Below are 26,806 nucleotides of genomic sequence, written 5' to 3' on the forward strand. Positions count from 1 at the left end.
CCTAAAAACCAAACAGCCCTTGAGATGGAACAAAGACTCATCCACAGCTATTCCTTTCCCTGGAACATAGATCTCTCAAAATAGATCAACAAAGTGATCAAGGACAGGCAGAATCTTAAAAAGAGGGTCACAATCAAGGTGATCTTGGCAAATACAGCGGTGCCATCAAGGGACTGGTAGACCAATATGAACAAAGTGATGGATTCCTTATCAAGTATATCAATAAAGTTAAACCCAAGACATTCTTCAACTCATCCACATTTGTGTGAGTCCACTGGGTAGCTCCAGAGCAGGGCTTAGCTCTGGCACTGGTGTCCCTCAAATACTGTTCAGCATACAAATTAGTCTGCTCAACTATCTCATCCAAAAATATATCATCCATAAACAACTGAAAGAAATTTATAGGCAAAAAGTTTTCAATATTCTACACCCTGCAATACCAGTAAAGACAGGCAATGCTGGCTGCACCATGTTTGGGGCAACCCAGAGTTCAGCACTTCCAACGGGAAGCCTTTCAGCCCCAGGCTGAAATCTAGTTGCCTCTTGCTGTACTATCTGCACATCAGTGTCCTCCTCTGAAAGAGGCACTTCCTCTGCACTGACAGTGGCTTCATCATGAGATGATTTCTCTCGGACAGAAAATTAAATGCCAGAATCTTGCACTTTTACTTCTGCCTCAAATGCAGAGCCAGTCTTATAATCATGGTCAGAGGAAGATTACAAAAGTACGCCAACAACCTGCTGAGCAGTAATCCTGAGACCAGCCATAATCCGTACTGTGTAAAATAAGTAATAAAAATGGTGGCTTTATCAAACAGAAAATAAAACTACTGGCATATATTAACCTGTAAGGCAAAGTCAATCAATGCAAAGCACACAAAAACCTTTATACTCAAATATAATATCACTCATTTGCCAGAGACAACCAGACTCAGGATCACCTGCACCTACTCTGCACAGACACAACAAGCACCAATAATATCCCACTAGAAAGAAAAAACAAAAGAAAATCACACACAAGACAATACACATTGTGCACAAATCCCAGTAGAATTACACATACAATTCAACAGAAGCTAAATATGTTGCTTTTATTACACCTTTTACAAAAAAACTCATGTATGTACAAAAACACTTTTTCTTGCCAAAGACATGTACCTACTCAAAACGCAGATCGACCAGTGCCTGAAACAATGAGCAGCAGTCACAGCAAAGTAACTCAAATGCTTTGCACTAGAATAATAAAAGGAGAAATAAAACATTCCACCTACAAATGTAAATGATGAGAAGAAATAAAACAGTTTCCATGATAAAATACATTAAGACCATCAAATGCCCGGCTCACACATCACCAGCTAGAAGCCAGTCAACCCACACCATCAGCCAGATGCCAGTCCACACATACGGCTAGGCAAGCGCCGATATACATACACCGCCAGGCAAGTGCCAGTCTACTCACTCCACCAGCCAAACACAAGTCCACACACACCACCCGCCAAGCACCAGCCCACACACACCACCACCTACATTTCCGTACCCCCTCAGCCAGCCAAAAAACAGTACCACCAGTCAAACTCCATTTCAAACACAAAGATACCTTCTCTGGCAGCAGATGGGCCTACAAATATGGCCAATCTGCCCCCAAATCCCAAGGGGGTCAGAAACTGCCAAAACATAAACCACCAAAAGGAGAGTGACCCTAGCCCAAGGGGCCACTCCCCAAACAACAACAATCACTTTCAGTAAAAATCCATGATATCTAGTGGCTTCTCTTCCCATTGGGGCAGATGGGTCTAAAAACATATGGCTGATCTGCCCCCAATGGGGATAAACATTGGGCAAATTAATGAGCCCCAAAACATGAGCGACCTTTGCACAAGGGGCCGCTTCCCATACAACAACAATTTCATTCACTAAAAATCCCTGGTGTCTAGTGGTTTCTGTCCCCCCACTTCCCTTGCAGATGGGCCTAAAAGCATATGGCAGCCCCCAAGGGGGAAATAAATAGACAAAATAATCACCCCAAAAGGAAAGTAGCCCTTGCCCAAAGAGCAGCTCACCATACAACATGAATCACATTCACTAAAAATCTCTGGTGCCCTCCTTTGGGCAGATGGGCCTGAAACATAGTCAAAGTCAAAATTGACTGTTTGTCTTCTTTGTTTAGCGGTTCCCACACTATTGGTGATTTTATGTGCAGAATAAATAGTTATTCATTGGCCACTGGACAGAAATTATAGGTCTGGTTTTATTCCTGTGTACTTCCTTATGTTTTAAGGTTACACATGAGGGAGCTTTGTTCTGGTTCCTCAATATCCGTAGGGGTTCTCTTGTTTCACATAAACACACTGATGGTTCTGTGGCACTGATTGTTTCACCCACTTCAGAAGCCCTTTAAGCATGATTCAGATCTGACATTGCAGAGCCTGTGTCTGCAGTTTTACACTGCCATGTTGACCTGGAAAGTTAATCCTCTTGTCAGGCCCAAACCTTTCTATGTAATACATGTAAGTCAACAACACCAAGGGCAGGGTGCAGTGTATTTAAAAAGTTGGATCATGTACTTTTAAGTTTTACATGTCCAGGTAGTGAACAACTCTTAAATTTGTTTTTCTCTACTTCAAGGCCTATCCCTCCGAAAGATTAACATTGGGATTGCGTTATTACCTTTTATAAGTGTAATTTCCAACTAGGACAATAGGGATATTTTGAGTTTGGTGTCTCTGGACCAAGGTCTTGCTAGCTTTTCTCCTGTTCTGAAGTTTCGGGGTCATCAATGACTTCACTCCATTCTTCAACAGTACCTGGACTTTGCTACAAGTCTTGCCCTGCCAAGTGCTGCCAGTCCAGTCCTGAGTGCTACAAATGCCAGAGCCTATACATCACTGATTGTCTCGGTCAGAACCAACGCATCAGCCATCAACACAGATGCATCGCAACTGCTGCTGAGGACAAACACAATGTGCAGCTTGATGCCGATGGATCACCTACATTGCTAAGGAACCACTGACGATGCATCTCGAATTGCGAGGATTGGAAGCGATGCATCACCTATATCCAGCAGGATTAACACAGACCCAGCACATCCTCTACTCCATTCATTGGCCCCCGTTGACTGTGTAATAAGGTACTTTTTCAGCAAGGCAATGTTGGTCCCTGTATTCACCTGCAATCTATCCCAGTTGGCCTGACTTTTCAGATTACATCCAGTAAAGCGGGACTAGGTAGCCCTGGTTGGCTCTTAATGCATTTAAGCACTATATTCCATTTTAGTTTTTAAAAACTCATATCTAGATTTGTACTTATTGGATTTTTGTTGTTTTGGTCTTTTTTGTTCATTAAATTAAGTTCTATTTTTCTAACCTTGTGTGGTATCTTTTTACATTATGATTTCACTGTTTTACCGTTTTAAGTGTTGCACACATGCTTGGCACATTGCTTCTTGAGCTAAGCCTGCCTACTCTGTGCCAAGCTACCAGAGGATGAGCACAAGTGAATTTTTGGTGTTTGACTGACTTCCCCTGACTAGTATTGTGGCCCCTACTTGGACAGGGTACATACCACTACCAATTGGAGATGAAATTGCTAACATCGACTATCAGAAGGAGGATTGGATGGAGTGTCATTTTGGTACTCATTACACTGAAACTGCTGAATTCGGGAGGTGGCACCACCAGGTTGCGGGGACTGAGTTTAATTCCACACTGTCTGACAACTGATGGCCTAACTCTTCTGGCCAGCTAGCAGTGCCTCACCAGCACCTAAAGGTGGCAGTGACTTGTGGCAGCCTTGCGCATGACATTTTGATTTCTCAGGGAAATAGTGGTGTAACAGATCTCAGCCTTTTCTTTCAGTTACATTTGTCTCACACATTCAGAGAAGCAGAAGCAGAAATTGGTTCAATGTATCTTATTGAATCAACTATGTTCTAGACAAAATGGCATGTGCTGCAAGGATTAGGATAAAACATAATAATAGTAATGCAGTGATGAGGAAATTGAAACATAAGCAAAATCCCACCACAGTGTCAGAATGCTATGGGCTGGAATTACTACATACACTACTAAGGTACTACTAGGACACAGCGATGTTAGCCCTAATCTGCCCTTCAGTGTCCCTAAGAAGACACTATCCCCCATACCTGGATATGTTACTAGCAAAGAGGGCTGTTGGTCTGCTGAGAGTCCTCTCCCAATTAGGTGGAAAAGACGTTAAGTCTCAGCAGACAGCTGCAGTGAAGCCACAGCATGCAGTGACAGTTTTCTAGCTGGAACTCTCCCTTTAACGTGTTGTGGACATAGGGATGTTTTGTAATAAAATAGCTTGTGTGCTGAGAAAACTGTCCTAATGTAAGAACATGTTTGTTTTCTATGAAGTGGAAAAGATTGTGGTATTCCTACTTTGTACTGAAAACAATATTGTATACAGCCTTGAGCAGGGTACGAAACAAGACCGTCCTACTAATAAGAATGAAAACAATTCCTAGAGTATGCGATAAAAGAAATAAAACATCACTGCAGAATGAAGCTTCTGCTCAGAAATTAAAATGAATAAAATAAATTGTTATTAGGCTAAAGGGCACAAGTTGCAGGCCTATAGCTAAAATAATGTGCCCATAAAAAGCTCACTAAAATAACATCACAAAACCCTCCCCTTATCAGATCAAAATGTAGAGGAAAACCCAATCAGTACCACATAAAAAATGAAACAAATATATAAATGTCCAAGTTGACAAGCAAAGCATTCTAAAGTAGGACAAATTAAAACAGTAAATGTAAAACAGAACGATTTTGTAGTTAAAAACCGAATATCATATTTAAAAGTCATTCTCATTTTGAAAAGTGCCAATTATAGCCAGGACAATAGAATCAAGGAAAGATCGCACTTCAGCAGATGTTAATGTAACCAAATTGGTGCCAAGGAAAACCAAAGAGCACTCATGTTTCAAGACCTCAGCTACAGCCGAGGTGGCAGAATTCTGTGTAGTACCAGGTGTCAAAGTGCCCAGTGCACTTGATCCACAAAGGGCAGCTCATAGGAGGCTTCCCGTAGCAGACACACCCTCAACGTGCATGTCTAATAATGAGCCCTCATCGAGAACATCAATAGATCAGCATCCAGTGAAAGTAAGCGCAGCGTAGAAAGACATTGTTGTAGTACACATTCAAACAGGCACCAAATGCAACGAAACACGGGCTGCACACAGTCCAGTAACCGGTTGCACTCCAGTTCCTCAAGGAGTGATGCTTCAAAATGCTATCATATGTTCATGATACAGTTGCGTTTGTGGAAGCACTATCAGTCCTCCATGTTGAGTTGGGGCAGCCAAAAAAAATGAAAAATAGCAACAGCAAAATGTCACCAATTAAGGCCAAAGTAATTGGGAATCCCCCCAAAATGCCTGAAAATGTAGAGTGTATGGCTGAAGGTATAATGGCAAATATAGATGAAAATGTGCTGACGATCCCAGATTCTACAGCTTAAAGAGAGGGCACAATATTGGACACATTAAATATTCATCCCTCTAGCTCACCAAAGTGTCTAGGAAAATTTGTATTTAAAAGGGACTATGGGGGTCATTACAAACCTGGCGGACGGTGTTAAAGCAGCGGAAATACCGCAAACAGGCCGGAGGACAAAAAAAGGGAATTATGACCCTGGCGGAAACCGCCAACAAAGACAGCCACTTTAACACTTCGCACGCCACGGCGGTACAGACAAGCAGCACGGTGGTCACCGCCAACAGACAGGCGGAAGACAATGTACCGCCCACAGTATTACAACCCGCCAATCCGCCACCTTTTCCGGGGTGGATTCACTGTGGATAAAAACACGGCAGAAACAGCTTTTGCTATGGGAAAACGCTCACCTGAACATATCCCACGAGGAACGAGGAATCCATGGAGCCGGAACTACAAATACTCCCTGCCCTTGTGTTTCTGCTCCTCTACGACCAACAGCTACGTAGGTGCCGCAGACAACGGTGAGTACTGCACCTACGACATGGGGGAGGGGGAGGCAAAAGTTAGGGACACACACACCAAACACCCCCACCCTCGCATATTACAACATACACACCAATGCATTCACAAAAAATAACAGTAACAACCCACAATCCCCCCGGAAGAATGAATACACAAAGCGAAAATCGGTCAAACAATGTAAAGTGCCAATATACATGTCATACAAAAATATACAGATATATATTTGAAAATGAGTCATAATTATATACAATACGAGAAGTAGTGCAGATATGTACACAACAATGTCCGTGCACCATCAGTCCAAAAATGCATGGGTGAGGCCCACAAACGATACCTGACCACAATCGGAGAGAACACTGCCGGGGCATCAGATAGAAATACTACAGGCACCTCAGGGGGAAGGGAAGGGGGGGCACCTCAGCCGGATGACTGAAAAGCCAGATCCACGACGGGGCTCCATGCTCATTTATGTCATCCTGGAGAGTGCAAAGCCACAGTCTCTCAAGTCTATACAGTGGGTGGTTTGCCCACTGCTTTATCCTGGGGAGTGCAAAGCCACAGTCTCTCAAGTCTATACAGTAGGTGGTTTGCCCACTGCTTTATCCTGGGGAGTGCAAAGCCACAGTCTCTCAAGTCTATACAGTGGGTGGTTTGCCCACTGTGCCATCCTGGGGAGTGCAAAGCCACAGTCTCTCAAGTCTATACAGTGGGTGGTTTGCCCACTGTGCCATCCTGGGGAGTGCAAAGCCACAGTCTCTCAAGTTGATGCAGGTCTCTACTGGTACTGGGGGGGACTGGTGCCCAGACTGGATGAGTCTCCCCGTGAAAGGTCGTGTCCTGTCACTGTCCCAGCTGCACATGGGATAAGGATGCCTGATGTGGCGGTCCATTCATTCCTACCCGGTGAATTGCCCTGTTCAGCGGTGCTTTGCCATGGCGGTCTTTGCCCTGTTCAGCGGTGCTTTGCATGGCGGTCTTTGCCACGTTCAGTGGTGCTTTGCCATGGTGGTTCAGGACTGTTCAGCGGTGCTTTGCCATGGCGGTCTTTGCCCTGTTCAGCGGTGCTTTGACATGGCGGTTCAGGTCAGTTCAGTAGTGCTTTGCCATGGAGGTTCAGGACTGTTTAGCGGTGCTTTGCCATGGCGGTCGTTGCCCTGTTCAGCTGTGCTTTGCCATGGCGGTTCAGGACTGTTCAGCAGTGCTTTGCCATGGCGGTCTTTGCCCTGTTCAGCGGTGCTTTGACATGGCGGTCTTTGCCCTGTTCAGCAGTGCTTTGCCATGGCAATCTTTGCCCTGTTCAGCGGTGCTTTGACATGGCGGTTCACGACTGTTCAGCAGTGCTTTGCCATGGCGGTTCAGGACTGTTCAGCGGTGCTTTGCCATGGCGGTTTTGATAAGGACATTGGTGTGTGGCATGACGTTCTCTACACTTGACATTGGTGTGTGGCATGACGTCTTCCACACTGGACATTGGTGTGTGGCATGACGTTTCATCATTGCCCAGCAGGGCTGTGGCAGCCGGGGCCCTCCAGGGTACTGACTCCGGCGGTAGCGGTGGTCTCCTGACCAGTGAAAATACTTGGGCCCTCCTGGGCTGTGACTCTGGCGGTGGTCTCTGGACCAGTGACGATACTTGGGCCCTCCTGGACACTGACTCCGGCGGTGGTCTCCTGACCAGTGACGATACTTGGGCCCTCCTGGGCAATGACTCCGGCGGTGGCCTCCTGACCAGTGACGATACTTGGGCCCTCCTGGGCTGTGACTCTGGCGGTGGTCTCCTGACCAGTGACGATATTTGGGCCCTCCTGGGCACTGACTCCGGCGGTGGTCTCCTAACCAGTGACGATACTTGGGCCCTCCTGGGCACTGACTCCGGGGGTGGTCTCCTGACCAGTGACAATACTTGGGCCCTCCTGGGCAATGACTCCGGCGGTGGCGGTGGTCTCCTGACCAGTGACGATACTTGGGCCCTCCTGGGCTGTGACTCTGGCGGTGGTCTCTGGACCAGTGATGATACTTGGGCCCTCCTGGGCACTGAGTCCGGCGGTGGTCTCCTGACCAGTGACGATACTTGGGCCCTCCTGGGCACTGACTCCGGCGGTGGTCTCCTGACCAGTGACAATACTTGGGCCCTCCTGGGCAATGACTCCGGCGGTGGCGGTGGTCTCCTGACCAGTGACGATACTTGGGCCCTCCTGGGCTGTGACTCTGGCGGTGGTCTCCTGACCAGTGACAATACTAGGGCCCTCCTGGGCAATGACTCCGGCGGTGGCGGTGGTCTCCTGACCAGTGACGATACTTGGGCCCTCCTGGGCAATGACTCCGGCCGTGGTCTCCTGACCAGTGACGATACTTGGGCCCTCCTGGGCAATGACTCCGGCGGTGGCGGTGGTCTCCTGACCAGTGACGATACTTGGCCCTCCTGGGCTGTGACTCTGGCGGTGGTCTCTGGACCAGTGACGATACTTGGGCCCTCCTGGGCACTGACTCCGGCGGTGGTCTCCTGACCAGTGACGATACTTGGGCCCTCCTGGGCACTGACTCCGGCAGTGGTCTCCTGACCAGTGACGATACTTGGGCCCTCCTTGGGCAATGACTCCGGCGGTGGCGGTGGTCTCCTGACCAGTGACGATACTTGGGCCCTCCTGGGCTGTGACTCTGGCGGTGGTCTCCTGACCAGTGACGATACTTGGGCCCTCCTGGGCAATGCCTCCGGCGGTGGTCTCCTGACCAGTGACGATACTTGTTCCTTCCTGGGCACTGACTCTGGCGGTGGTCTCCTGACCAGTGACGATACTTGGGCCCTCCTGAGCAATGACTCCAGCAGTGGCGGTGGTCTCCTGACCAGTGACGATACTTGGGCCCTCCTGGGCTGTGACTCTGGCGGTGGTCTCCTGACCAGTGACGATACTTGGGCCCTCCTTATTGCTCATATATCATTATCAACCTACTGTAACGTTCAAATAAACATCAGTTCATATACAAACAATAAAACAAAAAAGAAAAATAACAAACAATTAACTACAAACGTGATGGTGCCATGGTTCTCTGTGAACTAATTGTGTGTTGGGTTACGGTGGGACACTGCCTCTGGGTTGGTTAGATCTAGTCCAATACCCGGTGGTCCTTCCATGTGTGATGGGTCGCTTATTTATCCCTTTGTTGCTCACCTTCTTTTCCCTCTGTGACCATCCCTTATTGCGCCTTTTCCATATTTCAGTAACTGCCTGCCCCCCTTGTGCGCCTTCCGTTCTATTGATAACTGTTGTGGATTTGGCCCTCTGCTATCCCCGCTATTTAGATGTCAAGACCTCCTCCCATTCTGGGGCTATTGGCGTCTTGCGCAGGCCTCTAGCCTCCTGACTCTTTAGGACCTGTAGTTCAGCTCCTGCCCACTTCAATACACCTCGCCTCCAGTCCGCCATGTTCGGGCTCCTGGGTGATTTCCAGCCCATGGCGATGAGTCTCCTGTATAGTACTAGTGTAATGTCAATGTAGCGCTCCTGTACCTTCCCTATTTTTAGCCCCGACTTCAAGCCCACCAGGCACACTGCCGGCGTCTGCGGTATGGTCATTCCCAGTAGGTTCTCCAGGTCCTTCACTACCGTTTCCCACCCCGCTTGGATCTCTGGGCATTGCCAGACCATGTGGTCAAGGCTGGCATCCATAGCTCTGCATTTGGGGCCTCCCATAGGGGTACCTCCGTATATACGTATTAGGCATTGTGGGGTAAGATATGTCCTGTGTGTGTAAATGTATTGAATATATCTCAGGCGTGTGTTCCTTGACACTGTCTTGGGGTACGCCAATAACCTCCTCCACTCCATGTCTGATAGCTCTCGTGCTATGGACCCTTCCCATATATCCCTTAGTGGTCTTAGCTGATCTAATGTGTCCTCGGTTAGCGTTTTGTATATTTTGGTGATTAGGTGGGTGTCCGCCCCTGCCGTCAGTAGTAGATGTAACACCCGGTGTGTGGTGGGTTCCGCGTTTATCATTACCCAGTGCTCCCGTACAATATCTGTGATTCTCTGATGCATGAGAAACTGCCCTCTGGGGACCCCTTTGCTTTTTGTTAGATCGGCAAAGGTGCTCATCAACCCTCTGTTAAATAGGTCTCCTAACATCACTATTCCGGCCTTCGTCCATGCCCCCAAGTCAGAGTCCACCCAATTCTCTGTTGTCATTTCTACTCTCAGTGTACCCAGCGGCAGTGCAGGGGAGTAGGCCTTCCCCTCTCCCACTCGCTGTATGCACTTCTTCCAGCGCGCTAATTTCTTGTGGCTTAATCTTCCGGCTCATCATGGCTGCCATTATCTCCTCGCCTCACAGCTCTCTCCCTACTGTGCTTCTGTCCAAGTAGCCCCCACCCGCGAACTATCTGGCGGCCCATTGTAGTTGGCATGCTAGGTACTATACTTCGAAGTTCGGGACTCCCAGCCCCCCTTCGCTTGTTGATCTACATAGGATCGATAGGGCTGTACGGCGCCGGTCCCCATCCCATACCAGATCCCTTAGTAACGTGTTCAACTATTTGAACCACGACGCCGGGATCCGCACTGGTAGGTTAGCGAAATATTAAAGGAGGTGAGGTAACATAATCATTTTTGAAAGAGATATCCTAGCCATTTTGGATAACTTCAGTGATCTCCAGAATCCCACCGATGCTCTGATGGAGCCAAGCCCTTTGCCTAGGTTTTCATCGCGCAGGTCCTGTGGGTCGTGGAACACCTGGATCCCCAGGTACATAAATGTGTTAGGAGCCCACACCACAGCCTCCGGGAATGTAGAGGGTTGAGCACTACCTTTTGTTATCGGGAAAACATATGTTTTGCCTCTGTTGAGGCGTAGGCCCGAGAATTCTCCGAAACAATCCAGTGCCTGTAGTGCCCAAGGCAACCCATCCCATCCCTGAGGTATATTAGGATATCGTCCGCATATAGTGAGATGTTATGTTCGATCCCTCCCCATTTCACTCCTCTGCCCATGCCCTCCATCCTTATATGCGCAGCCAGGGGCTCGATGGCTAGGGCGAATAGTAGCGGCGACAGGGGGATCCCTGCCTTGTTCCCCTATATATGGGATAGGGGCTTGAGATGGTTTTTCCCGTCCTCAGTCTTGCCTCTGAAGCTGTATAGAGTAGGTCCACCCATTCTACCCACTTGGCTTCCATGCCCATTCTTAACATTACTGTCCTCAGGTAGTCCCAGCGAATCGAGTCAAAGGCTTTCTTGAAATCTATTGCTAGCAGCGCTCCTTTAGAGGGCTTCACTGCTTCTGGCATTTGTAGGATAGCAAAGAGACGCCTAAGATTAAGTGACGTACTACGGTTCGGTACAAACCCATTTTGGTCTTCATGTACTAGGGTGGGTATGTACGGAAGCAATCGGTTAGCCAATATTTTACTAAGGATTTTAAAGTTGCTATTTAACATTGAGGGTGGCCTAAATTTAGTGACCGACGCTTCATCCGTTTTGGTCTTAGGTAAAGGTATCACCACCGCCTCCCTGAGTGTGTCTGGGAGTAGGCCGTGGTGTAATGCGTCTGCATAGAAGTCCACTACATGTGACAGTATTTCCTATAGAAGTCCATTGGTAACCCATCAGTTCCCGGTGTCTTCCCTGGGGCCAGCTGAGAAATTGCCTCCAGCACCTCCTCCGTGGTCACCGGGCCCCCAGCACTTCACAGTCTTCACTGGTCAGTGTCGGCAGAGGAAGTGGCCACAGGAACTCCCTCAGCCCATCCTTATCAAGTTCTCCTGGTTCCCTATATAGAAAAGTGTAGTACTCTTTAAAAGCGTAATTTATAGGGCCGGGGCTAACGCTATGGTCTCCTTTCATGTCCCGTACGCTTACTATGGGCGCTCCCTCACCACCCGGCCTTACCAGCCAGGCTAGCATCTTTCCCGATCTCCCTTCTTCCAATAGTACTGAGGCTAGGTGTCTCCGAAAGCAATGGCAGCGGAGTTGTTCTTCCACCTGTGAGTGGGACTTCGTCGCCTGCTCGTATTCCTCCTGCTCTTGCGCGCTTCTTGGCTCCTTTTTTTCCCTTTTGTGTATAGTCTTCTCTATCTTAATTAGTTCTTGTTCTAAAATACGCTTTATGCCAATCATCTGGCTTATGCTAAAGCCCCTTGTCGCTACCTTCAGTGCCTCCCATTCCACACCTCTGGAGGAGGTCGACCCCTTATTTATGTTAATTTGGTCAGTTAGGTGAGATCGGAGTGCCTCTCTAAATACCTGGTCTTCCAACGCTGTCGGGGACATTCTCCAGAGCGATGTGGGGGGTCTGTCCACGGTCGCCCTCCATTTTACTAATAGCGGATTATGATCCGAAATGGTGCGCCCTAGGTATTCCGAGTGAGTTATACTTCTCGCCATCCCGGGCGTGCACACCACCCTATCAATTCTAGTGTATATTTGATGCAGGGCAGAGTAGAATGAGTAGTTCTTCTCGTGAGGGTGTTGTTCGCGCCATATGTCTACCATTCCCCAGTCCTCCACTCACTCTCTTACCTTCTTGGCAGTTTTATGCGTCAGTGCTCCTTGTAGTGGGGGTGAGGAACGGTCCAGGTTTACGTCCAAAACACTGTTAAAATTTCCTCCTAGTAGTAGTTCCCCATGTTGCTGTAGGGTAATATGACTCGAAAGGGGTTGCAGGAACGGGGCCTGATCTTGGTTGGGGGCATATACGCTTCCTAGGATTATTGGGAGCCCCGTGGAGCCTCCCCTCCACCACTACGAATCTACCTTCTTGGTCTATGTCTATGGATATCGCTTCAAAGGGCACGCCCGCACAGATCCATATTAGTGCACCCCTTGCATATGCCCAGTACCTAGTGGCGAATACCTGCCCCGCCATCTGCGTCTAAGCTTATCAACCTCGTTCGCAGTCAAGTGTGTTTCTTGGAGCATTGCTACATGTATGCCCCTCCTCTTTAGGTGAGATAGTAGTCTATGGCCCTCATTCTGACCTTGGCGGGCGGCGGAGGCCGCCCGCCAAAGTCCCGCCGTCAGATTACCGTTCCGCGGTCGAAAGACCGCGGCGGTAATTCTGACTTTCCCGCTGGGCTGGCGGGCGGTCGCCTTCAGACCGCCCGCCAGCCCAGCGGGAAAGAGGCTTCCACGATGAAGCCGGCTCGGAATCGAGCCGGCGGAGTGGAAGCTGTGCGATGGGTGCAGTTGCACCCGTCGCGTATTTCACTGTCTGCGCAGCAGACAGTGAAATACATGTAGGGGCCCTCTTACGGGGGCCCCTGCAATGCCCATGCCAGTGGCATGGGCACTGCAGGGGCCCCCAGGGGCCCCGCGACCCCCCCTACCGCCATCCAGATCCCAGCGGTCGGACCGCCGGGATCTGGATGGCGGTAGGGGGGGTCGGAATCCCCGCGGCGGTGCAGCAAGCTGCGCCGCCGTGGAGGATTCAATGGGGCAGCGGTACACTGGCGGGAGCCCGCCAGTGGTGCCGGTCCGACCGCGGCTTTACCGCCGCGGTCGGAATCCCCATTGGAGCACCGCCGGCCTGTCGGCGGTGCTCCCGCGGTCCTCCGCCCTGGCGGTCAAAGACCGCCAGGGTCAGAATGAGGGCCTATGTCTTTTTGCAGGCGAACCCATATCCCGTACGTTCCATGTTAAAAGATTATAGTCAGCCATCTAGGTATGTCGTGTAGCAAATGCAGATCCCACCTTCTCTTTCTGCCCTCGCCTCTGCCTTGCGTATTCCAACCACCCTCATGTGTGTAACCTAATTTCCACTGGCACCATCTAACTTTAAACTTAAAGAACCCCAACTCCCCTACTCCAGGGCGCCTCCCTAACTGTAGGCTGCCCATGAAAACCAAGCAATCAAATAACATGCACCAACTATTACTCTTAGTTCTCGCCATTCCACCTGACTGGACTAGAAACTGGTCGGGGTGGTTCTATGTCCGTTGGGGCCATACTCCCATGTTGTGCGCCCCACCCTGAAGCTCGCCGACACCTTGTTCACCCCAGTTCATCTGCCGTCTGCGGGGTCACTTTTGGGAGGCCCTCTGAGTCGTTAGGGTCCTCGACGGATGATGCCGCAGTGTCATCCGACTCAATGTCTTCGCTTCCCTTTGAGGAGGGCTCCTTGCCCATCGTTGCCGCAGCCCTCAAGGCCTCCTTCTTGCCTAGGTCTTTCTGGGATTGTGATGGTTCCGTACAGGGGCGGGTCTGGCGCCGCCACCCCCGACCCCCATAGGGGCAGGGAAGGGCCCCATCTGACACCCAATCCGTCTCCTCCGTCCCCCCGGGCCACCAACCACTCCCAAGCCTCTTCAGGGTTTTGAAAAAACATGGACTTGCCCTCCGTCATCACCTTCAGTCTGGCCGGGAAGAGGAGTGAGTACTGTATTCCCTCCTCCCTCAGTGCCCTCTTCACCGCCAGGAAAGAGGATCTCCTGATTTGAACCTCAATGGTGAAATCCGGGAAGAGGGTCAATTCTCCATTGTCCACCCTATAAGGGCCAGCCTCCCTGGCCCTCTGGAGCAGGATGTCCCTGTCTCTGTAGTGTAGTATGAGTGCTATTACTACTCTGGGTGGCCTCCCCGGGACTGGGGGCCTCGCTGGAACCCGGTGTGCCCTCTCTAGGGCACATAACGGCATTAGGCGTCCCGGGGGCCACTGTCTTACGTATCCATTCCTCCAGATATTCAACCATATTCATGCCTTCTGCTTCTTCTGGTAGGCCCACCACTCGCACGTTGTTCCTTCTGTTTCTCCCCTCAGCAACTTCTGCCCTCTGCTCTAACCGCGTTACTCTTTCTGTGAGGTGCAACATAGTGGCCTCCACATCCTTTTGTCTCGGGAATATGTCTGTTAACGTGGTCTCCGTGTCCTTGACCCTGTCTGTTCATTTTTGGTGGTCCGCTCTGAGGAGGCCAACCTCTACTGCAACCTGATTTATGTTACGCTGGATGGTGGTTTTTGTGTCCTCGATAGCTCCTAAAATTTTGTCCAAGGTGTCCTGCACTGAGGGCTGCACCGGGCGCTGCATGTCTTCTTTTTTCTTTTCACTGGCTGTTGGGCGTTCCATTCTCTTCTCTCCACGGCGGCGTCTTGTGTTCATGGGTGCTGGGAGAGCAAAGGCCGGGCTCTCTACTGCTGTAGGCTGTCCCTAGTCCGACGTCCCTTGGGCCTTCTGTTCTGGCGTGTGCCTTTACCGTAGTCTGTATCGGTCCCCTAGCGCTTCAATCAGTCGCTGCCCACCTCACTGTAGTTGCCACCTGTCCCGATCGACTTTGTGGAGCTTCCCCGGGTGTCCTGTACTCCTCAGGTAGGGGCTCCACCCCGTCGGCCCACCCGAGCCACTCCGTGCTTCCAACAGGGCCCGTGCCGTATTTCAGAGTTCTATGGGGCCTCTTATTCTCGCGCGGTCCGCTCGCTGCAGCCCCCTGTTGGCCGATATCTTCCTCTCCGTTGCCGCAGGCCGGGAGCAGAAGGTGAAAAGTAAAATGCGAGAGCACCGAGGGACGGGGGAATGGCGCCGCCAGAGATCCTCCGTCCGTGGCCCACGGGCACAGTCAACGCTCCTAGAACACTCTCAGGGCCGCACTCCGCTCTTCAGGGTTTGAGGGAGCCCCCCCAGGTCACCCCAGTCCTCCGCCGCTACCTCCGTGTGTCCCGGGGAAGGGGCACAGGACCACTCCCTTCTGCCGGGCCCCGGACCCCCACTCCAATCCGTTGGGAGGGAGGACTCACACCGGACTCTCCTCCTGCCTCCCAGACGCGTTCGCGTGGCCTCCTCCTCCGCGCCTGATTTTCATGGGTATCTCCTCACCGCTCCCAGGGGCACCATCCGGCTCCTCTCCTGTAGGCCTGGTCTCACCGCCCTAGCCGCGTTACCGACCCGCTTTCCTGCCCATCCAGTCGATGCAGGGCCCAGCCACACCACTCTCCAGCATCGATGTCTCAGTCACTGCTGAGAATGGCCCGGGGTCACCCCCCTTCGCTGGCTCACCTGGTTTTCTTTGTCTTGAGGACAGGGAGGCACTGCCGAATTCCCTCGTGGTCCTCCACTCTCCGCTCCTGTGTTCGCTCCCGCTGTCTTCAGGCGGCTCAGGCCCCATTCTGCTGGCACCAGGGGGGCCCACAAGAAGCAGGTATCGGCGCCCTCCGTGGCGCCTCACAGCCTCAGCCCGCAGCATGCCGCGCCTCGCGTCTACCCGAGTCCCCGGCTCGCTCACAAGGACCCCAGGCGCAGTGGCGGCGCTGCGCTCCTCTGGTTTTACGTTCCCTTGGGTCAGCTGAGCCCCCAGCGAGCTTTGCTACCGTCGTCCCACCGCTTCGGCACACGGTTGCTGCGCCGGCGACTCCAGGGCAGGGGTCCGTAGGGTCGGATAATTGTAGGCCCCGCTGGAGCTCTCGGACTATACGTCCGACATCGTGCCTTGCCCCCCGTATTTCCGCCACAGTAAAAGGCAACTCTTCTAATTTTTAAATGGTCAGCATGATATAAGTAGCTTCGTTCTCAGCCATTATTTGTTGTTGTAATGTCAAATTAAATACGGCAAACAGGTCCTTAGCACTGACATAATGCTATGGAACGCAACCGTTTTTTAACGTCTGTAGTGTCCAACCCAACTTTATAATGGACCTAAGTTTATTCTGTTCACATTATGAAGATGACACATCAGTTTGCATAATGTCATTTACAGAAGAAATTATGGCCCTCATTGCAACCCTGGTGGTCCGTGTAAAAGTGGCGGTAATACCGCCAACAGGCCGGCGGTAAAAAAATGGGATTACGACCATGGTGGAAACCACCAACACAGACAGCCAACTTTAACACTCCGACCGCCAGGGTGGTAGCAACAAACACCGCGGTGGTCACCGCCAACAGACAGGCGGAATACAATGTACCGCCCACCGTATTACAAGGCACCAATCAGCCGGCTTTCCGGGATGGTACCAATGAGATCAAAAGCACGGCAGAAACAGTACACTTATGGGGAACCACTCACCTTCCGACACTCCATGAAGAACCAGGTTGCCATGGAGCCCGAACTGCAGGTCCTCCCAATGTTGGTGTATCTACTAATACACCAGGAAGTAGAAAGAAGGCGGTGGTGACGATGAAGGTGAGTGCTGCACCTAGCACACAGGGGAGGGGGAGGTAAAAGACAGTTACACACACATGCGGCATGCAACACCCCCACCCCCCACCCTCACCCACAACACCATACACACTAACACATCCAACAACATTACAGATACACCCTGTTACCCCCTGGAAGAATGCAAAGACAAAAGGAATTGAGTTTAACTAGTGATCTTTTGAAATTTCAGATTTAGCAATCGAATATAAATAAATCAGTATATAAAAATATTCACATAATATACAGAAGGCCGTACACTGTCCCTAGTAAATGTCCGTGGACCAGTGGGCCCAAAAATCATAGGAGAAGCCCACACATGACACCTGCCTCAAAACAGAGAGAACACTGCAGGGGCATGATGTCGAAAAAACACAGGCACATCAGGGGAAAGGGGAGGGGGGCACCTCAGCCGGAAGATGGTACTACTCCACTGCTCCTCGAGGGGGCTCCATGCCCACTGCTTGGTCCTGGGGAGTGCAAAGCCACAGTCTCTCAAGTGAGTGGTTTGCCCACTGCTTGGTCCTGGGGAGTGCAAAGCCATAGTCTCATAAGTCTCTCAAGTGGGTGGTTTGCCCACTGCTTGCTCCTGGGGAGTGCAAAGCCGCTGTCTCACAAGTCTCTCAAGTGGGTGGTTTGCCCACTGCTTGGTCCTGGGGAGTGCAAAGCCACCGTCTCACAAGTGGGTGGTTTGCCCACTGCTTGGTCCTGGAGAGTGCAAAGCCACAGTCTCTCAAGTGGGTGGTTTGCCCACTGCTTGGTCCTGGGGAGTGCAAAGCCACAGTCTCACAAGTCTCCCAAGTGGGTGGTTTGCCCACTGCTTGGTCCTGGGGAGTGCAAAGCCACAGTCTCTCAAGTGGGTGGTTTGCCCACTGCTTGGTCTTGGGGAGTGCAAAGCCACAGTCTCACAAGTGGGTGATTTGCCCACTTCTTGATCCTGGGGAGTGCAAAGCCACAGTCTCTCAAGTGGGTGGTTTGCCCACTGCTTGGTCTTGGGGAGTGCAAAGCCACAGTCTCTCAAGTGGGTGGTTTGCCCACTGCTTGGTCCTGGGGAGTGCAAAGCCATAGTCTCACAAGTGGGTGGTTTGCCTACTGCTTGCTCCTGGGAGTGCAAAGCCACAGTCTCACAAGTCTCTCAAGTGGGTGGTTTGCCCACTGCTTGGTCCTGGGGAGTGCAAAGCCACAGTCTCACAAGTCTCTCAAGTGGATGGTTTGCCCACTGCTTGGCTCTGGAGAGTGCAAAGCCACAGTCTCTCAAGTGGGTGGTTAGCCCACTGCTTGGTCCTGAGGAGTGCAAATCCACAGTCTCTCAAGTGGGTGGTTTGCCCACTGCTTGGTCCTGGGAAGTGCAAGGCCACAGTCTCTCAAGTGGGTGGTTTGCCCACTGCTTGGTCCTGGGAAGTGCAAGGCCACAGTCTCTCTAGTAGATGGCTTCTCCACTGGTTCTGGAGGGGGCCTTGTGCCCAGTGTGCTTCATCCTGCCAAGGATGGGGTGAGTGGATGCAGATCTCCACTGGTTCTGGAGGGGGCATTGTGCCCAGTATGCTTCATCCAGCAAAGGATTGGGGGAGTGGATGCATCTCTCCACTGGTTCTGGAGAGGGCATTGTGCCCAGTGATGTTGCACTTGGGTTGTGGCAGTTCCCATTCTCTCGCATGGGTGTCTGAGCCACGAGATGTGCAGGAAACAGTTAGCATGATACTCCATGGAGGCAGAGCAACACTCCATCCTGCGGTGACTTATGCTGCAAACTGCTGGTAGTGCCAGTGCTGGTGGTGGTGCCTCATGTGGTGTGTGCAGGGTCCAGGACGTCACCTGCAGCCTTGGACGGCTGCCCACTGGGGATGATGCTGAGGTCCGGTGTGGTGGCACCGGCTGGGCACGTGCCGGTGCAGATGGCGGTGCAGGTGGCGGTGGCTGTCGCGGTGCAGCTGTCTGTAGTAGTGGAGGGAGACACCAGGCCATCTCCAGCAGCCTCGGACGGCTGATCACTGGGGAGGATGCTGGTGACTGATGTGGCAGTGGCGGGACAAGTGGCGGTGCAGGTGGCGGTGCACGTGGCGGTCGCTGCGGCGGTCGCTGCGGCGGTGCTGATTGTGGTACAAGTTGCTGGCCTGTCTGGGGAAATTGTGGTCACCAGCCCCTCACCAGGAGGCTTCGTGCCCTGAGGTGACTTGCCCTTTCTCTTGTGTCCCTACCCCATCTTGGTAGTCACTGCTGGGACCTTGGCACTGTCCTCTTTGGGTTTGGATGAGGCCTTGCTGGGTGAGTGCAGCAACTTTCCCCTGCTGCATGCCAACCCCTTCTTAACCTTGGCAGGTGGTGGAATCGGGTGGTCTGTCCCATCTGTAGGTGGCACACTGTCAGCCCTGACGGGTGCTACCTTCAATCTTCCCGGACTTGCAGGGACCACAGTGGATGCCGATTTGGTGGCTGAGGTGCTGGCCTGGGATCTAGATATCCTGGCCCTATGGGAAGGACAGGGGGAGGTGTAGGGAAGAGGTTATTGTTAGCTAGGAAAAGTTTTTTTGACACACTGGAATGGGAAGATGGAGGGGGTGTGGGAGTGGAGGAAGAGGTAGTGGTTGTAGGAGTGCTGAGTTTGCGTGAAGGTGCATGGGCTGGAGGCTGTTGTGAGGTGGATGGCTGTTGAGTGGGTGTGTTCCTGCGTTTGTGTACTTTGGGAGGAGGGCTCACAGAGACACTGGGAGAGGACACACGGGACATGTGAATGGTTGTGGGGTGGTGATTGCTCATGAGTGGTGTGTTGTGATGGGCGTGCTGGTGATGGAGGCAGTGGCTGATGATGTAGTGCATGCAGGTGTGAGTGTAGATGGTACTGGGAGGGAGCTGGAGGACGAGGAGGAGGGGGACACAGTGGAGGCAGTGGATGTTGATATGTGTGCATGGGAATGGTGCTTGTATGAGTGCCTCTGTGATAATGTGTGGTGCTTACGTTTCCTGAGCCACTTTTGTGTGTTGATGTGTGTGCATGGCATGCTGGTCTGAAGGTGTGCTTGGGATAGGCTGAGGTAGAGGGGATTGGGTCGGGGTAGTGGAAGTTGGAGGGGGGAGGGTGGACACAGGGACAATGGCTGCCATCAGTGCTGAGGCCAGAGCCTGAAATGCTCTCTGTTGGGCCACCACGCCAGAATAAATGCCCTCCAGGTATGCATTTGTTTGTTGCAAATGCCTCTCAACACCCTGGATGGCATTCAGAATGGTTGACTGCCCAACAGTGAGGGATCTGAGGAGGTCAATAGACCCCTCACTGAGGGCAGCAGGGCTGACTGGGGCAGGGCCTGAGGTGCCTGGGGTGAAGGAGATACCTAACCTCCTGGATTAGCTGGCACGGGAAACACGCTGAGGGGCTGCTGGGAGGGCGGTGCTGGTAGGGGGGGTGGTGGCTGTACCTGTTGTTGGGGTGGGCACAGAGGTGTCTGCCACCGCCAGGGAGCTTCCATCAGAGGAGGAGTCGCTGACACTGGTATCCCTGCCTGTCCCCATCATGGAGCTCCCCTCGCCCTCCGTCCCATTGGTGGCTTCACCCTCCGTGGTTTCACCCTCATGGGCCATGTGGGATGCAGCTCCCTTTGCCACCGGTGCCTCTGCTCCTCTGCTAGATTATGCTAATGCACACAAGGACAGGGTGACAAAACAAGAAGGGGGGGGAGACAGAGGAAACACATGGTCAATGCCAGCAACACCACTACCGTTGGCAGACACAACACACACTGAGCTGCCCTGTGCATTAGGCCTTGACCAACCACTCACTAAGGTAGTCACCAGTCCATGGGGTACTCTGCCTAACACCAGCTCCTGCACACCCGACACCCACAGGACCCTGCACCCTAGTAGTTGCCCACTTGTACCATTGGGGTAGGTGTGCTTCAGAGTGCCTGCAAACAAGGAACCTGCCCTGGCATGATCGCCCTAGCCTAGAGGCACCCACAGCCCACATCCCCCAGCCATCTAGTTCCTAAAGTGCGCAAAGTCAGCTTTCTGAAAGTGTACTCACCCCCTTGTGGCTGCTGTGATGCCCTCAAGCGCCCATCCAACTCTGGATAGGCCACCGCCAGGATGCCGTACATCAGGGGGGTCGTGGTGCGATGGGCATCCCTTCTATGTTGGGAGGCCAGCCCCAGCTGGGCCTCCGCCGTCTTTTTGGTCCAGCAGCGCAGGTCCTCCCATCTCTTGCAGCAGTGGGTGCTCCACCTGTGATAGACCCCCAGGGTCCGCACCTCCTTGGCCATGGCACGCCAAATAGCCTTCTTCTGGTGGGCGCAGACCTAGAGGGTAAAGACAGAGGAAAATGTAATTATTCACCCGTCCGGACCGTCATACCCATTGCCCACCAGTTCCCACCCATGCCCTGATGCACATATGCTGACCACCTCCCATGCAGCACTCAGGTCAGGACGCCTTAGCACCCCCAACATGCGCCTTACATCCACACCACTCCAAACAGGCATTGCCCACGCATCATGCTCACAGTGTACTCACCTGTTTGTCTGGAGGACCGTAGAGTAGCGTATATTGGGGAAGGACCCCATCCACCAGTTTCTCCAACTCCTCCGAAGTGAAGGCAGGGGCCCTGTCCCCAGATACTCTAGCCATTGTTGCTTTCAGACTCAGGTCACAGGAGCACTTGCAGTGTAGGTCCTCTCCTGTTGATGGTCAGGTATCAAGTGAGTGAATGGGTAGAAAATGGCGGTGACGTTCGTGGCGGTGCGTACCGTCACCACCAGCGTACATCGCCATTGGCTCCTGGAACCCATAGGGCCCAATTATAACCAATGCGGAATTGCGCGGAGGTCTTTGACCGCCTACCGGCGACACTGCGCAACGCCAGCGCAGTTACCTCATTTCCCCTTGTCCCTCCTCACACGTCAGGCATCCGCCATTTCAGGGTGGCACATGGCATGGCACCTAACTGCGTCACAGCACATATAGGCACATATACTGACTCACGATTTCACAAACTGCTTCTGTTACATTAATTCCGACAGAGTTGTGCTATGTGGTAATGGACCTTATGCTCACCATTCTCCTCCTTAGGCTATAGCCGCTGAGGCAACGATGAGATCGTGTCATCCTCCGATGTACAGACCCCTGGTGGACCTTTCTATAATGGAGGACAGACACATTTTAATCACATACAGACTTGATCGTGCAAAAATCGAAGAACTGTATGCCCAATTGGAGCCAGACCTGGTGTCAGCTATCCGCCAGCCCACAGGTATCCCCCTTCTAGTGCAGGTCCTGTCAGTGCTCCATTTCCTGGCAAGTGGCTCCTTCTAAACTACAGTGGCCATGGCATCCGGGATATCTCAGCCAATGTTCTCAAACGCGTTGAGCAGGGTGCTGTCTGCCCTGATGAAACATATGCACAGCTACATCGTGTTCCCCCAGGTGGAGGATTTGGCCACAGTGAAAGCTGACTACTATGCCCTGGGACATATCCCCAACATCATTGGTGCATTGATGGTACATATGTGGGAATTGTCTTCCCCGCAGAAATGAACAGGTGTACAAGAATAGGAAAAGCTACCTTTCGATGAATGTGCAAATGGTGTGTGTTGGAAATGGCCCTTCTGCAGGGTTATCCCCAGACTTTTTGCCTTCCTCCTTCTCTTTTTCTGACCTCATTTTTGCTGGTTTTTAGACTCTGGGCACTTTTACCACTGCTATCCAGTGCTAAAGTGCATATGCTCTCTCCCTTTAAACATGGTAACTTTGGATCATACCCAATTGGACTATTTAATCTACTTATAAGTCCCTAGTAATGTGCACTATATATATATAGTATCACTGTAAATTGCATATGAGAAGCACTTTGTATGTCGTCCTCTGGGGCCTAATAGAAAGTCTTTTAAATCTGTATTATTGGACAGGAGACTGAGGTGTTCTTTCACAGCATCTAGGGCCAGATGTAGCAAAGCGTTTGCGACTCGCAAACGGCGAAAAACGCTGTTTGCGAGTCGAAAAGCCTCACCGGAATGCAGAAATGCATTTTGCGAGTTGGATCCGACTCGCAAAATTTATTTCCGACTCGCAAATAGGAAGGGGTGTTCCCTTCCTATTTGCGACTCGCAATGCTATGCAATTCCATTTGCGACCGCGAAAGCGGTCGCAAATGGAATCGCAGTTACCATCCACTTGAAGTGGATGGTAACCCAGTCGCAAACGGGAAGGGGTCCCTATGGGACCCCTTCCCCTTTGTGACTGGACATCAAAATATTTTTTCAGAGCAGGCAGTGGTCCAAGGAACCACTACATGCCCTGAAAAAATCCAAAAAAAAACGTTTTTTTTTTTTTTTCTAAGTGCAGCTTGTTTTCCTTTAAGGAAAACGGGCTACACTTTGAAAAAAAAACTGCTTTATTTAAAAGCAGTCACGGACATGGTGGTCTGCTGTCTCCAGCAGGCCACCATCCCCGTGAGTGCCCAGACTCGCTATGCGGTCGCAAATTGCGACCCACCTCATTAATATTAATGAGGTGGGTCTTTGCGACCCCATAGCGAGTCGCAGAAGGTGTCTGAGACACCTTTCTGCATTTGGTTTTGCGAGTTGCAATTTGCGAGTCGCTATGACTTGCAAATTGCAAGTCGCAAAACCATACTTACCTACATCTGGCCCCTAGTGAGGAACTTTTTAACCATTGCTGGAATAATTTTCCTACACTGTATTTTGTCATAATGCCTGAATGTTCAGATGACACATAACGTTGGGCTGGTCTGTTAGCTCTAAAACACCCAGTGGAGTTTACAAAACATGCATGACAGTCATTAGTGTCCACTGGCCACAATAACCACCCACCAGTACTTGAAAGTGTTATGTTAAGTATCAATCAGCAATGTAGTGTACATTCCATTAAGGGCAATTTAAAGTCATTGGACACAGCATCTGGAACATTTTGCTCATAACTAAAACATAAATGTTTTAGAACTCCCCACTGGTGGGGTAGGACAATGTTCCCATTGTCTACAATTAAAAATAGTCTTTAGGGGACTCCCTCTATGAATGAAATAACATCCATAATAATTGTAACAGAACTTATAACCATAATTTTCTTTTGTTTGGTGAATGCCTTCACTTTCAAATACAGTAAAGTACTCTAATTCAGATAGCATAGAATCAACGGTTTTAACATCACAGTCATCAGAAACAACCCCATGCATTATTACATACTTTAAAGAAAGTTAAAAAATATATGGAACCTTCATCGGGCCGAATATATCAAAGGGTACTTTATCCCAGACAATCCCATCGGGAACTGGTATAGCTAAAATGTTCACTAGGGACAAGCCTCGACAAACCTTATGTGAAGAAAAATGAGATTTTAGGACCTTATCCTCCAGTTAGACTGCAGAGCATTCAGGAAGTAATGACCATGTATAAGTAAGAAAAAGACGATGACAAACCCAATCCAAAGAAGAAAGACAAGTACTGTTAGTAAAATCCACAGATAGTTCAATGGGTGAATGGAATATGTTTCTTTAAGCCAATTTATCAGCTTATGTGCTCTTGACGATGGTTTCACAGAAGTGAAAGAATCAGTCAAAGAATCATCTTGATTGGTAAAATTCCAGTTAGTGCAAAAGCTGGAACCATGTTAGGAAGTGGCAAACTAGCAGAAATCTCCCTTGGTGGTTCATTGTAGACAATGCCATCTGTTTGATTTGCATGTGAGTAATAGTGTTCATTACCTTGGTCATTTCTTGTCACAGATGAAGATAGTGGTACTAATGAAAAATCATTTACCACCCTCCCCAAGCTTGGGGAAGTGTCAGCATTGCTGCTCAAAACCTGTAGAGGAACATCCTGGTCTGTAATGAGAGGGATTCAGGAACAGGAGTCCACTAGATCTGCTGTGGAGGAACGGCCAAATGGTGTAACTTGACTTTATCAATGGAGACAAAGTGATTTTCTTTTGATCCAGGCAGCAGTGGTAGAATAACAGTTCTGGTACCATGTATTCCAAAGACTGGAACTGGTGCAGGATATGATGGACCAAACTACTTTTTCATAGAAATCTTTTCTCGTACTAGATCCCCAACCTTCCGAATCCAGCCATTAGATGTTATTAGCGCATCCCTTAGTTCCTAGGCGGTGGCACAGGCAGATGCGTTTTTGTCATGGAACAGTTATATTTTCAGCAAGAAAGTGACACTTTCATTTACCTCATAGGCTGTGTCTTTCGCCTCCACGCCAGAGCCATCAAGCTCTGGCACATACATTTGTGTTCCAAATAGCACCTCATATGGGGTGCGCCCTCCCAAGGATCTTCTGGGGAGTTCATTAACTGCTCTCTGGACTTCAATCATTTGACCAAGCCACCTATGACCCATGCTTAATACTCTTGCTGTAAAAGATTGCTTTAAGTCTCAACTCTTTTGCACCACTACACTGTTACCCTCAGGATGGTAGGGGGACGAGAAAGGCAGTTGGACCCCCTAACAAAGTCATTGTGTCCCTGAATGACCGTGAAAGGAAAGCTGGGCCCTGGTCTGAATGGAAAGCCGCAACTGCATACGTACTAATAAAGACTTGCAATTCTTTAATAACAGTTCGAGCATCAGCTGATCATTGTGGCTATACCGATAGTCTGAAGTCAACAGTGACTAGAATGTATTAGTATGGACCATCAGGTGTCAGGGGACCACAATGGTCAGGTACACAGACTGTAGAGGTTTGTTAGAAATTAGAATCGGTGTCTGTGTTGGGCATTTAATGGTAGATCCTTTTAGTTGCTGACAAATTTCAGAACAGAGGACATATTATTTTGTCTGTTTGTGTAGACCTGGCCACCAAAAGTGTTTTTGAAGTAAAAAAACAGTAGACGCCATACCTGCATGGGCAGAAGCAACTACCTCATGTGCCACTTTTATAAACTCAGATCTTTGATCTTAGTTGGGGATCACACGATCACCCACCCCTGGCATTGTGAGTAGGGCAGTATTTAGGCTAGTTATGAGATACAAATATTTGGCAGAATATGTCTTTGGTAATGGCTTGCTGTCAGCCGAAGCTTTCACAGCAGCAAGTGTTTCATCATCCAACCTTGCCTGTTCAAGTTATTGCGGCAACAGAAGCCGTACCTACTGCTGACTTGACCACTTAATCAGCCTAGGTATTGCCTGCAATGTATACTCCTACACTTTGGTGTCCCAGTGTATGAACTACATGGGCATTAGTTAGCATTTCCTTCAGATCCCCTACTTTCCCCCCACAGTAACCTGTGTTTGATGGTGTTGCCTTTTGAATCTCTGAACCCATTCTGAGACCAGTAATGCAGATAGTCATTGAAAGACCGGACACAGTAGTATGAATTGTAGAATATCAATGTTGGTTTTACTGGATCTGTGTACTCCAGTGCCATAACCAAGGCCTTCAGCTTTCCTGGTTCGGCAGTGCAGTCCCATAAGGTCTGTGAGTAAGTGTTTTGTGGATGGAATTAACCATCTTTCATGTAGCCACTCAAAGTCCCACAAGCGGCGGAGTACTGATGTTTAGTGTGTATGGATGGTTGAGTTGAACCATCAGTCTAAATAATTGTTTGATATTTATCAATTTGAAAAGTGTTTGCTGGTACTGGATGTTCCATTTGGTATTTAAGGAACTCTTGAGATTATAATTTTTGGTCGAAAATATAGTCAACATCAGTGGCTGTCTGTGACATTGCCCATTGCATCCAATGTGGATG

This window comes from Pleurodeles waltl, chromosome 1_2 (assembly GCF_031143425.1).
Source record: "Pleurodeles waltl isolate 20211129_DDA chromosome 1_2, aPleWal1.hap1.20221129, whole genome shotgun sequence".
In the NCBI taxonomy this organism is placed as follows: Eukaryota; Metazoa; Chordata; class Amphibia; order Caudata; family Salamandridae; genus Pleurodeles; species Pleurodeles waltl.